Here is a 7,221-nt window from a genome sequence, read left to right as displayed (position 1 = left end):
GTAGTACCAGACAAATCTCAGCCGGTACTGCCGGTCAAAATTTCACTGCGCGCTTTTACGCAGAAAACTATGTTTTCCGACTCGGAAAAATTCACTGAATCTAAATATCATATTTAAATCATCAAATTCCAATTGCCAAATCTTCCACCCATATTCGCTCCTACTTAACTTGTTATTTAATTAATTTCGGTTAGACCGGGTATTACAGAGTATATATAGCAATTATATCAATTATAATAATAATTCACGTGACTTCATATTCAATAATTTGAATTATAATTGTGACCTAATTATACTTGAATATTATTTAATTTTAAATGTTTTATAAGTAAAAGTTATTATCACGTGAATTATCATCATTATTCAATAATAATAATAATAATTTTGAATTAATATAATTGATATAATTGATATAGTTCTAATTCTCATTCATATGTAATAATTTTATCAATATATATTCACAATTTTAATCAGTATATAATAATAATAATAATAATAATAATAATAATAATAATAATAATAATAATAATAATAATTATATGGATATAAGATTAATTAGTTAACAAATTAAATTTTTATTATAGAGTTTTGTTTTCCACTCAAATTTTTAATCATGAATGATTTTCTTTTTTATATTTACAATAAATTTTGAATATGAAAAAAAAATAGTATTGATTGTTATCTATTTTATTCATTTACAATCATAATTAAATTTGATATAATTATAGTAAGTTTCTATAATTATAACAATTTAAACCTGCTTCATATATAGCAATAATATTATACATATTTAAACCCGTAGCGTGTGCTTGCCATCGCCGACCCGTTCTAGAACCGCTGTCATTGCGTCTTACCACTCCGTCTCTGCGTGCGCCCTTTCGACATTTCAGAACAGCTATTCGTTCGATTTTTTTTATCTTACACCTTTGTCCTCCTCTTCATTATATTTTTGTCTCTATTGATATACTATTAGTTTTGGCTCATTTGAAAATAATTTGGCAAAGTGTTCTTCATTTTGAAGGTATAATGTTATTATTCTTTGTGTAATGCAAGCGAAAATGGGAGTCTCAAATACAACATATAATTCTGTGTTGATGATCAATGCTGATTTGGAAGAAGTTAAAATATTTAGACAAAGGTTAGAATTTTTGTTGGTTTATTAAAATTACAGTTATATTGTAAGTATAGCTGTGTATGGTTGCATCTTCAACATTCTAATGCAAATTTTATTTTGTGTGAATAAAGGATAATGGTTACTGAGACAGGGACACTAACACCAGTTGCACGCATTGAGAAAAGAACTCCATATTCAGAAGAAGATGATTTTTTGAATAAGACTCCATACAAACCAATTTCTGAGATTAGGAATCTTATAGAGGTTTTTATATAACTTGATTAAATTCTAAAAATTTTTTATACCATATTTTTTTATGGAGTATAATCATTTGGTGACACTGTTTTAATTGATTGAACTACTGAATTTCAGAAAACGGTTTGTGTGATCATTGGAGAAGTGAAGGATTTTTCTTTAGGAAAGTGTTGGTGGTACAAGAGTTGCAATGTTTGTCTTTTGGCTATGAGAGAAGAAGGAGATGGTTACAAATGTTATAGGTGCAAAGCTGAATCACAGAATTTTACTTTAAGGTGTGCATTATTTGTGAAATAATTAAATGAGATTCGCGATAATATATTTTTTCTTTATTTATAGGTATTCACTAAATTTGATGGTTGCTGATGAAGAATCTTATGCATCATTCATCGTATATGAAATTGTTTATAATTAAAAAGATTATGTTTAATTGTTGAATAGTCCAAGTATAATCGGAGTTAATTTAGTTTATTTGTTTATTAATATAATTGATTGAAAGCATAAATGATAAATAAGACAAGCAAATAATTAGAAAAATAAAATGTTAGTAATTACTTAAAATAGATAACAAAATAAGTTATAAGGTATTATTTTATTTAAATTATTAATAATTAAAAGAATAAAAGGTCAGTAATTATTTTTAAAATAGACATTAAATTTAGTTTTATGGTACTAATTTATTTGATTTGTTAATAAAATTTTATAATTTTCAGATTTATATTATCTACTCAATTTATGTATTTTATTCTATTCTACTTTAACAAAAAATTGAGATGTGCATTTTTAATTATTTATTTAGAAAGTTTAGCAAAATGAGTTATATCAATTATAATTAATTATCGATAATTGATTGTATTAATTTGTAAAATAAATAATGTATAATAAATGTTGTGAAATTAATTATAATAAATTGATAATTAATAAATAAAAATTGAAAGAGACTTTTTTTATTATTTTTTAATGACTACACATTTTTATAATTTTACTTTTCCTCTATCTCTTCCTTTCACGTTTATTTCTTTTAATTTATTGAACTAAATCAATTATACTAATTATTTGTATTAACTAATTAAATATTTTTTAATGGGTTATTATAACTGTGCCTTTAGACCATAGGTTAAAAATATTATAAAAAATATTTAATAAAAATTGTTAAAAAATAAATATTTTTAAAATTTGTCCTTAAGACACAAATTAATTAACTAAATTATTTTTTAATTTAATGTATTTGATTCATTCAATTGTATTAATTATAACTAATCAATTATGTAATTTGATTTTATTAGGATAAATATTTTATCATTTAATATTTTATTTGATTCATTAAATTACATTAATCATAACTTCAAATATTTGATTTAATTAGAATAAATATCAAATTATTTTAAATTTTATTTGTTTGATTCATTAAACCAAATTAATTATAACTAATTTATTATTTAATTTGATAGAGATAAATATTAAATTATTTAATAAATAATATATAAAATAATGAAATTAATGAACTCAATTAATTCAATTTATTATCTTATTATTTTATATATTCCTTTTCTTTTTACCTATTTTGTATTTCAGGTAAAATATTTATATTTTTTTCTGTTTTTTTATCTTAATTTTGCTAATATTTTTCTATAATTTTATTTTATTTTAATTCTTTTTTATTTATTTTGCTTAATAATTCTTAAGAGTATTATTATTTTATTTAAAGATAATTAAAAAATTTTATAATATTTTTATTTTTAATAAGATCGTATTTTAGTTTTTCTCTTTCATCCTTTCTATTAATTAATTATATTAATTTTCTATTATAATATATTTTTTATCTACTCCACACATTCTTTTTTCTATCTTATTTTACTATTTTTAATTACTCTTTTTACTTTATTTTTAATTATTTATTTTACTTTTACTTCTCATATATAGATTTATTATAATTCATCACAGGTTCTTTTTGAATTTAAGTGATTTTTTAGGTTATATTTTATCATTGATGCTTTTATTTTGTTTAGTGTGTTTTTTTGAGTCTGTGTTTAATATAATAATTTGTACATATCTATTCTATTATATAAAAATTAAATTTTTGCAGTTAATGATAAAACTGTCGTGACATGTTTCTGATGGTATTTTTCAATTTATTTCTTTTAACTCATTAAATTCAATTTATTATAATAAATTAATTATATCAACTAATTGATTTAGTTAATTATTTAAATATCATACAATTTATGATAATTTCTATCAACCAATTAATTGTAATTCAAATTGAATGATTATTTTGTTACGAAATTATTATTTTCTAATTTATTTATGGGCAATACATATAATAATTTTAATCGTAAATTAAGCTATTTTATATTAAATGACTTATATAATGGTCATCTAATTTATTATCATAAATGTTGAATTAAATAAGTCATTATTACTTTTGATTTAGAATTCAATGAGAATAAAAGTAATGAAATTAATGAACTTAATTAATTCAATTTATTATCTTATTATTTTATATATCCCTTTTCTTTTTCTCTATTTTGTACTTCAAGTAAAATATTTATAATTTTTTATTTTTATTTTTTATCTTAATTTTGCTAATATTTTTCTATAATTTTGTTTTATATTAATTTTTTTATTTATTTTATTAATAATGCTTAAGGGTATTATTATTTTATTTAAAGATAATTAAAACTTTTTGTAATATTTTTATTTTTAATAAGATCGTATTTTGATTTTTCTCTTTCATCCTTTCTATTAATTAATTATATTAATCTTTTATTACAATATATTTTTTATTTACTCCACACATTATCTTTTTTATCTTCTTTTATTATTTTTAATTGCTCTTTTTACTTTATTTTTAATTATTTATTTTACTTTTACTTCTCATATATAGATTTATTATAATTCATCACAGGTTCTTTTTGAATTTAAGTGATTTTTTAGGTTATATTTTATCATTGATACTTTTATTTTGTTTAGTGTATTTTTTTAATCTGTGTTTAATATAATAATTTATAATATCTATTCTATTATATAAAAATTAAATTTCTAGAGTTAATAATAAAATTGTCATGACATGTTCCTGATGGTATTTTTCAATATATTTCTTTTAATTCATTAAATTTTATTTATTATAATAAATTAATCATACCAACTAATTGATTTAGTTAATTATTTAAATATCATACAATTTATTATAATTTCTATCAATCAATTAATTGTAATTCAAATTGAATGATTATTTTGTTACGAAATTATTATTTTCTAATTTATTTATGGACAATACATATAATCCTTTTAATCGTATAATGGTCGTCTAATTTATTATCATAAATGATGAATTAAATAAGTCATTATAACTTTTGATTTATAATTAAATGAGAATAAAATCAGAGATACTATTTTATTTGGCCTTTAGGGTTTAATGGATGTCACACTCAAATATAAATAGTGACTTCCAAATTTTGGTCTCCAACACATCAAAGCCACCTCCGTAACTCTTTTTCCATAAAAGGAATTGCGATTCAACTCTAACAAGGATACATAAGGTTTTCAAAGAATAAGGGAATAGTCTGAATTTGCACGAATTCTAAATGTTCGAACTTACGATGTTGTTTCAGTTGGTTGTCGTTACGAGAATGACTCTAATCTATACATGTATAAGGACTAGAATAGATTAAATATTATTTAAGTAATTTATTTCTAATATTAGTATTTGATTAAATTAGTTTTAGAGAAATTTAAATTATTGTTGACTTGATGTATATATCACGAGTTCACGACTATTCTTTTTGAATATATTATTTTTACATTTTTTAATATAAAGTTTCTTTTTTTCTGATTTTTAAGTTTATTTTCTTTCTTATATATGTGTATCACCTTTTTTTCTATTTTATATTTCAGACTAGTAATATAATTATTAAAAAAATATATTTACAAAAAAATAAATATTAAAACATCACTATTTACAGAAAAAGGAAAGATACGTGAAAAAAAAAGAAAAATAAAAAACTAAAACATCATTATTAGAAAAAAACTGTTAATATGCATATGAATGGAGTTGAGATTGAAAAATATATATAGATATAAAAAATAAAAAATTATTGCACGAGTGTACAATAAAAAATAATTATATATATAAAATAAAATAATTATAATAAAAAATAATTAATATACGTGATTTAAATGTTTTTAATAACTGATAACATAGAGTTTAATAAAATATAATTCATATGTTTATATATATATATATATTACAAAAAGGGAAGGCAGAGGTAGTCCTTTGAATGGCGAAACGAAGGGCTAAATAGTGCCAGTGATTCTCTGAGCCGGTCTAGATTTTCTACGCCTCGAGAAACAGGTCGAGATAGATGACAACACTCTTTTCCTCTCTTCCTTACCGGGAGGGCGCTAAGCTAGTTCATCCGCATCTGTTGTCGTAAGGTCTTGGTCCTTTAACATTAAAGATGGGCTGGAGTTAGCATGTGATTAGTTCGAGGCGCTAGCTTTACTAATTGGAGTAGGAGTGGTGGTACTTACTTTCGTTCTTTGGTGGTTTGTATCCATTTTAATATATATATAAAGAGAGAGAAAAGAAGAGAAAATTATTTAACAAAATTAATATATACGTATACATAAATAAAAAATTATTATAATTTATAAAAATTACACGTGAATTTTTTTTTCTCTCAAATAAATTTATTCTAATTATATTATAATTAGCTCATGAAGAATGCATGATTATAGTAATTTAAGAAAATATATTCATTATAATTATATAAAATCAATATTCAATGCGTTATTAAACTACTTATCAATCATTGATATTTTTAATCATTCTAATTATATCAATTGATATAGTTCTAATTCTTATTCAAGTGTAATAATTTTATTAGAAGATATATAGTTGATGCACATATTAATAGTGATCCATTTAATTTGATATTAATTAGTGGATAATAATAATAATAATAATAATAATAATAATAATAATAATAATAATAATAATAATAATAATAATAATAATAATAATAATAATAATAAAAGGTCTACACGGTACATACATTATATTTTAAAAAAGTTAAATATATTTTTAAAAAAATTAGGGTATCAATAATTAATTGTGATTAATATCAATACTAATAATTAATTCTTATAATTATTTTTATACTACTAAAGGCTACATATAAATTGTATTTTTTTTTAGAATAAAAAAGATTGTGATTCATAATATTTTCGTAAAATTATATCGTATGGACACAAGATTAATTAGATAACAAATTGAATTTTAATTAATATGTTTTATTTTCTACTCATATTTTTTTATTAATTATTTTACTTTTTATATTTACAGTAAATATTAAATATAAAAAAGAAAAAAATAATATTAAATGTTATCTATTTTATTTATTTAGAGTCATAATTAAACTTGATATAATTATAGCAAGTATTTAGAATTAATAATAACATGATATTATAATTTTAAGTTATATAATATAATAAAAAATATGGCAATTTATATATGCTTCCTATATAGCAGTAATATTATATATATTTATATATCTCCTCTTTTAGTTATTTCCTAAAAATATTGGCATATAATTAATGTAGATAACACATTTATATTGAGTAAGTATCTCTATTGAATTAATCATAAAGGTTAATAAAATATAATGGGCATAAATTTTACCTAGTTGTAGCAAGTATTTCCATTAAAAATATTTGCTAATTATTACCGTGTATAATTAGTATATATATATATATATATATATATATATATATATATATATATATATATATATATATATAATAGTAAATTGTTACAATTATTTATCATTTAAAAAATTCGTACCTCAAAC

Source organism: Arachis hypogaea, chromosome 1 (genome assembly GCF_003086295.3).
Source record: "Arachis hypogaea cultivar Tifrunner chromosome 1, arahy.Tifrunner.gnm2.J5K5, whole genome shotgun sequence".
NCBI classification, from domain to species: Eukaryota; Viridiplantae; Streptophyta; class Magnoliopsida; order Fabales; family Fabaceae; genus Arachis; species Arachis hypogaea.
The sequence above is the reverse complement of the archived record's forward strand: the minus strand, read 5'-3'. Positions refer to the sequence as shown.